General features: G+C 32.6%; 3 non-coding genes across 3 annotated transcripts; all 3 read right to left on the bottom strand.

The window, feature by feature from the left end:
- Window positions 1-3,510: 3,510 nt before the first annotated feature.
- Trnar-ucu (transfer RNA arginine (anticodon UCU)) lies at window positions 3,511-3,583 on the bottom strand. The gene has a single exon. It is a non-coding gene; the product is annotated as a tRNA-Arg (tRNA).
- A 2,813-nt stretch (window positions 3,584-6,396) lies between these two features.
- On the bottom strand, window positions 6,397-6,470 carry Trnar-ucu (transfer RNA arginine (anticodon UCU)). The gene has a single exon. It is a non-coding gene; the product is annotated as a tRNA-Arg (tRNA).
- A 1,140-nt stretch (window positions 6,471-7,610) lies between these two features.
- On the bottom strand, window positions 7,611-7,684 carry Trnar-ucu (transfer RNA arginine (anticodon UCU)). Its single transcript has one exon. It is a non-coding gene; the product is annotated as a tRNA-Arg (tRNA).
- Between the last annotated feature and the right edge of the window lie 266 nt (window positions 7,685-7,950).

Raw genomic sequence — 7,950 nt, 5'->3', positions numbered from 1 at the left:
AAAATTAAACTTTTGTTTGATTTCATCAAAATTGAATAATTGGGGTTCTTTGATATGCTGAATCTAACTGTCATGACTGTGTATGTAGATTCTTAACTTTTGGTCCCGTTTTCAAATTGGTCTACATTAAGGTCCAAAGGGTCCAAAATTAAACTTAGTTTGATTTTGACAAAAGATGAATCAGTTAGGTTCTTTGATATGCTGAATCTAAAAATGTACTTAGATTCTTGATTATTGGCCCAGTTTTCAAGTTGGTCCAAATCGGGGTCCAAAATTAAACTTTGTTTGATTTCATCAAAAATTGAATAAATGGGGTTCTTTGATATATACCAAATCTAACTGTGTATGTAGATTCTTCATTTTTGGTCCTGTTTTCAAATTGGTCTACACTAAAGTCCAAAGGGTCCAAAATTAAACTTAGTCTGATTTTAACAAAAATTGAAATCTTGAAGTTCTTTGATATGCTGAATCCAAAAATGTACTTAGATTTTTTATTATGGGCCCAGTTTTCAAGTTGGTCCAAATCAGGATCTAAAATTATTATATTAAGTATTGTGCAATAGCAAGTCTTTTCAATTGCACAGTATTGCGCAATGGCAAGAAATATCTAATTGCACAATATTGTGAAATATCAAATTTTTTTTTAATTAGAGTTATCTTTCTTTGTCCAGAATCAACTTAAATCTTTGTTATATACAATATACAATGTATATTCACTTTTTACTACCAACTGATAAATTAAAATAATCTTTACCATTCAGTGATAACAAGCAGTTTTTTTACATCTTAATATTTTATGATGTATTTAAATGAGTAGTTATTGTTGCAAACTCCATTAGAAATTTTAATTGAGATTAGTTTTGGAATAAGGGAAAGGGGGATGTGATTAAAAAAATTGGGTTCAATTTTTCTCATTTGAAATTTCATAAAAAAAAAAGAAAATTTCTTCAAACATTTTTTTGAGAGGATTAATATTCAACAGCATAGTGAATTGCTCTAAGAGAAACAAAAATTTTAAGTTCATTAGAACACATTCATTCTGTGTCAGAAACCTATGCTGTGTCAACTATTTAATCACAATCCAAATTTAGAGCTGAATCCAGCTTGAATGTTGTGTCCATACTTGCCCTAACCGTTCAGGGTTCAACCTCTGCGGTCGTATAAAGCTACGCCCTGCGGAGCATCTGGTTGCTCTATAACTTAAGTATTGGTAAACAGAAGGTCTATGGCCACATAAGGAGGGTTGGGATAGATTTTGGTAATTTTAATTCCAACAGTGTAGGATTTAGGGGCCAAAAACAGGCCCCAAATAAGCATTTTTCTTGGTTTTTGAACAATAACTTTAGTATAAGTTAATAGAAATCTATAAAGGTTTATGACCACAAAAGGAAGGTTTGGATTAATTTTGGAGTTTTGGTCCCAAGGTCCTGTTTTCTAATTGGTCTACATTAAAGTCCAAAGGGTCCAAAATTAGAATAAGCTTGATTTTAATAAAAATTGAATTCTTGGGGTTCTTTGATATGGTGAGTCTTAACATGTACTTAGATTTTTGATTATGGGCCCAGTTTTCAAGTTGGTCCAAATCGGTGTCAAAAATTATTATACTAAGTATTGTGCAATAGCAAGAAATTTTCAATTGCGCAGTATTCTGCAATAGCAAGAAATCTTCAATTGCACAGTATTGTTCAACAGCAAGAAATTTTCAATTGCACAGTATTGCACACTAGCAAGAAATCTCCAATTGCACAGTATTGTGCAATATCAAGAAATTTTTAATTGCACAGTATTGCACAATAGCAAGAAATATCTAATTGCACAATATTGAGCAATAGCAAGAATTTTTCAATTGCACAGTATTGCCAATAGCCAGAAATATTCAATTGCACAGGATTGCCCCGTTTTCAAATTGGTCTACATTAAGATCCAAAGGGCCAAAAATTGAACTTTGTTTCATTTCAACAAAAATTGAATTCTTAAGATTCAAACGCATTGATCTCAGCAATTTCTTCACTGTCGTTCCCTCAATCAGCATTAAACAGTTTCTAAACATTATTCATTCAAAACCATTTTATTATACCAATGCCTCACACACAACATATTATAGTATACTGTTGTCTATCAGTCCATCATCCACACTTCAGACAATAACTAGAAAACACTTCCCCCTACTCTCAAGAAACTTTGTTGAAATGTTTATATCTATTGACATTAGCTCCAATGATTTTTATAAATTTTAGAATTTTCATTTCCATGTTATGAAGAGAGATTTTATCCTTAAAAAAGAGAGAATTTTCCAATTTTGAACAATAACACAAAAATGCATCCATTGTTTACACTATTGAACTAAGGTCCCTTTTGATTGTAATAAATTTCAGATTATACATTTCTGTGTTATGAATTTTTATATATGCTAAAAAAAAAATAAGGGATTTTATAGTTTTTGGACACCTATAAGTGCAGGAGTTTCTGGCTACATTGAAAACCCATTGGAGGCCTTCAGCTGTTGTCTACTCTATGGTTGGGTTGTTGTCACTTTGACACTTTCCTCATTTCCCATCTTAATTATTCCCATAAACACTTCCACATCATTTTATAAAACTTGTGTGAATTGTCTATGTCTGTTGACTTCAGCTACATTCCAAAATTTAAAACAAGATTAACAACTACAGGTCCCCAAATAGCCTTCAACAATGACAAAAGCTCATACAGCACAGTCAGCTATAAAAGACCTTAAAATGACAAATATAAAACAAATGAAATGAGAAAACAAATAGACTAATAATTGTACAAAACAAAATAGTTCAACCTTTAAGCAAGCTTTAAAGGAATCAAGACATATCATGCGCTTAGAGTGCAGAGAGCTCGCTATTTATTAACAAACTCCATATTCAAACACTCAAACAACTAATTCATAGAGAGGGGTGGAAGTTGAAGCCCCCTTTTTTTATCAGTCAATGCATTTGAATGAAGACATGTACACATCAACTCAATTTGTTAATACACATTTCCAGTCTAGCTTTCAATACATTTGTAACGACCTTTAACCCCACTGACAATTTGCGTCTTTGTCCATACTTGTATAATACATAATAAATAGTGATGGTTTTTGTGTGTGTGTTATTATTAACCGTTCGTTGTCTAGAATACATTCACCACTTTGTATTTGATATACGACATGTAACAAGTTATCGCTTGGTATCTAAAAGGTTCTCAAGTGAGATTGTACATGTTGTATAATGATGTACTTTTACAATCCAACCATATTCGCTGATTTTTTGATTTTTTTTTGTCGTTTCATTGAAAATATCTAGACGACAAAATTTACAATTAAAACAAAAAAGCAGCATAAGTTTTTCAGGCGTTTTTTGAGAAAAAAAAAATCTCGAGTGGAAAAATATTCACATCTCTTATGTTTGAAAATTCACATTGATCAATTTTGAAGAAGGAGAATGTAGATAGCTAAGTGGATGTATACAGTGATGACGGAACGAACAAAAATATTTTGTTTTGCATCCTCGGTGGGATTCGAACCCACGACCTCCGGATTAGAAGTCCGGCGCGCTATCCCCTGCGCTACGAGGACATACCTATCATGTTGCTAACTATATCATTTATTCGTAAACGCATTTTGCAACCTTTGAAATTGATTTTAGTTAGTCAAATGTTTATACACATGTATAACGAATGGTGACTTTTTTTGTTGTTGTTGTTGACGGGAATTAGAATATAGGAGTGAAAATGTTGTTAACTGTTCGCTATCTGGAATACATTCTCCACTTTGTATTTGATATATATGACATTTAAATAAATGTTACCATCTATAGTTAAATTGTTGCTTCGTATCTAAAAGGTACTGATATTGTATACTCAAGTGTCTAGTTTTACGATCCAACCATATCCGCTGATCTTTTTGTCACATCATTGAAAATATCTAGCATTCATGTCTAGACGACAAATTTTACAAACAAACAAATAACTTCAGCATAGTTTTTCAGGCGTATTTGAAAAAAAACCCAACCGCTCTCGAGTGGAAACACATTCACTTCTTTTGTGGTCGAAATTTTCTGAATTTGATCAATTTTGAAGAAGGACAATGTAGTTAGTAGCATACAGTGATGACAGAAAGAACAAAAGAATATATATTTAGCATCCTCGGTGGGATTCGAACCGACGAACTCTGGCTCAAAAGTCCAGCGCGCTATCCCTTGCACTACGCGGACATCCCTATCAAGTTGTCAACTATATCATTTATTCTAAAACAAGCCTTAAATTTGATTAAAGCTATAGTGAAATGTTTATATAATACATAATAAATAGTGATGGTTTTTGTGTGTGTGTTATTATTAACCGTTCGTTGTCTAGAATACATTCACCACTTTGTATTTGATATACGACATGTAACAAGTTATCGCTTGGTATCTAAAAGGTTCTCAAGTGAGATTGTACATGTTGTATAATGATGTACTTTTACAATCCAACCATATTCGCTGATTTTTTGATTTTTTTTTTGTCGTTTCATTGAAAATATCTAGACGACAAAATTTACAATTAAAACAAAAAAGCAGCATAAGTTTTTCAGGCGTTTTTTGAAAAAAAAAAATCTCGAGTGGAAAAATATTCACATCTCTTATGTTTGAAAATTCACATTGATCAATTTTGAAGAAGGAGAATGTAGATAGCTAAGTGGATGTATACAGTGATGACGGAACGAACAAAAATATTTTGTTTTGCATCCTCGGTGGGATTCGAACCCACGACCTCCGGATTAGAAGTCCGGCGCGCTATCCCCTGGCCACAGACCACAATTAATTCCTCTATTAGTTCTTTATAACTTTTTGTCTCATTAAAAAAAATGGACCTAATCTTTTTGTCAAATTTTTTGTGTGTGTAATGTATATTACTAGTCCAAAAACATATCCAAAATTCAGAAAGATTGCTCTGATGTAACTTACAATTTTAGCCAATACACATCCATACCCCTATGGACAAGTCAAGAGATGTTCCGAAAACTGAAAATATTACCTTTTTGCACTTGACCTAATCACTCTTTCCATATTAAAATCAGTTAAAATACCTTCAACAAAAAGTTATTTCACCTCTCTTCTTTCATTTCCACCCCATAAAAACTAACAAATGAATGAAAAAGGCAAAGAAAAAAAATAAAGAAAAAATACACTATAATTAAGGGGAACTATATTCGTGAACAACGAAAAGCGGGGTCATTAATTGTGGTCTTGGGCCCCCTGCGCTACGAGGACATACCTATCATGTTGCTAACTATATCATTTATTCGTAAACGCATTTTGCAACCTTTGAAATTGATTTTAGTTAGTCAAATGTTTATATAACGAATGGTGACTTTTTTTTTTGTTGTTGTTGACGGGAATTAGAATATAGGAGTGAAAATGTTGTTAACTGTTCGCTATCTGGAATACATTCTCCACTTTGTATTTGATATATATGACATTTAAATAAATGTTACCATCTATAGTTAAATTGTTGCTTCGTATCTAAAAGGTACTGATATTGTATACTCAAGTGTCTAGTTTTACGATCCAACCATATCCGCTGATCTTTTTGTCACATCATTGAAAATATCTAGCATTCATGTCTAGACGACAAATTTTACAAACAAACAAATAACTTCAGCATAGTTTTTCAGGCGTATTTGAAAAAAAACCCAACCGCTCTCGAGTGGAAACACATTCACTTCTTTTGTGGTCGAAATTTTTTGAATTTGATCAATTTTGGAGAAGGACAATGTAGTTAGTAGCATACAGTGATGACAGAAAGAACAAAATAATATATATTTAGCATCCTCGGTGGGATTCGAACCGACGAACTCTGGCTCAAAAGTCCAGCGCGCTATCCCTTGCACTACGCGGACATCCCTATCAAGTTGTCAACTATATCATTTATTCTAAAACAAGCCTTAAATTTGATTAAAGCTATAGTGAAATGTTTATATAATACATAATAAATAGTGATGGTTTTTGTGTGTGTGTTATTATTAACCGTTCGTTGTCTAGAATACATTCACCACTTTGTATTTGATATACGACATGTAACAAGTTATCGCTTGGTATCTAAAAGGTTCTCAAGTGAGATTGTACATGTTGTATAATGATGTACTTTTACAATCCAACCATATTCGCTGATTTTTTGATTTTTTTTTTGTCGTTTCATCGAAAATATCTAGACGACAAAATTTACAATTAAAACAAAAAAGCAGCATAAGTTTTTCAGGCGTTTTTTGAAAAAAAAAATCTCGAGTGGAAAAATATTCACATCTCTTATGTTTGAAAATTCACATTGATCAATTTTGAAGAAGGAGAATGTAGATAGCTAAGTGGATGTATACAGTGATGACGGAACGAACAAAAATATTTTGTTTTGCATCCTCGGTGGGATTCGAACCCACGACCTCCGGATTAGAAGTCCGGCGCGCTATCCCCCTGCGCTACGAGGACATACCTATCATGTTGCTAACTATATCATTTATTCGTAAACGCATTTTGCAACCTTTGAAATTGATTTTAGTTAGTCAAATGTTTATATAACGAATGGTGACTTTTTTTTTTGTTGTTGTTGACGGGAATAAGAATATAGGAGTGAAAATGTTGTTAACTGTTCGCTATCTGGAATACATTCTCCACTTTGTATTTGATATATATGACATTTAAATAAATGTTACCATCTATAGTTAAATTGTTGCTTCGTATCTAAAAGGTACTGATATTGTATACTCAAGTGTCTAGTTTTACGATCCAACCATATCCGCTGATCTTTTTGTCACATCATTGAAAATATCTAGCATTCATGTCTAGACGACAAATTTTACAAACAAACAAATAACTTCAGCATAGTTTTTCAGGCGTATTTGAAAAAAAAACCCAACCGCTCTCGAGTGGAAACACATTCACTTCTTTTGTGGTCGAAATTTTTTGAATTTGATCAATTTTGAAGAAGGACAATGTAGTTAGTAGCATACAGTGATGACAGAAAGAACAAAAGAATATATATTTAGCATCCTCGGTGGGATTCGAACCGACGAACTCTGGCTCAAAAGTCCAGCGCGCTATCCCTTGCACTACGCGGACATCCCTATCAAGTTGTCAACTATATCATTTATTCTAAAACAAGCCTTAAATTTGATTAAAGCTATAGTGAAATGTTTATATAATACATAATAAATAGTGATGGTTTTTGTGTGTGTGTTATTATTAACCGTTCGTTGTCTAGAATACATTCACCACTTTGTATTTGATATACGACATGTAACAAGTTATCGCTTGGTATCTAAAAGGTTCTCAAGTGAGATTGTACATGTTGTATAATGATGTACTTTTACAATCCAACCATATTCGCTGATTTTTTGATTTTTTTTTTGTCGTTTCATTGAAAATATCTAGACGACAAAATTTACAATTAAAACAAAAAAGCAGCATAAGTTTTTCAGGCGTTTTTTGAAAAAAAAAAATCTCGAGTGGAAAAATGTTCACATCTCTTATGTTTGAAAATTCACATTGATCAATTTTGAAGAAGGAGAATGTAGATAGCTAAGTGGATGTATACAGTGATGACGGAACGAACAAAAATATTTTGTTTTGCATCCTCGGTGGGATTCGAACCCACGACCTCCGGATTAGAAGTCCGGCGCGCTATCCCCCTGCGCTACGAGGACATACCTATCATGTTGCTAACTATATCATTTATTCGTAAACGCATTTTGCAACCTTTGAAATTGATTTTAGTTAGTCAAATGTTTATATAACGAATGGTGACTTTTTTTTTGTTGTTGTTGACGGGAATTAGAATATAGGAGTGAAAATGTTGTTAACTGTTCGCTATCTGGAATACATTCTCCACTTTGTATTTGATATATATGACATTTAAATAAATGTTACCATCTATAGTTAAATTGTTGCTTCGTATCTAAAAGGTACTGAT

Source organism: Mytilus edulis, chromosome 4 (assembly GCF_963676685.1).
Source record: "Mytilus edulis chromosome 4, xbMytEdul2.2, whole genome shotgun sequence".
Lineage (NCBI taxonomy): Eukaryota > Metazoa > Mollusca > Bivalvia > Mytilida > Mytilidae > Mytilus > Mytilus edulis.
The sequence above is the reverse complement of the archived record's forward strand: the minus strand, read 5'-3'. Positions and strand labels throughout refer to the sequence as shown.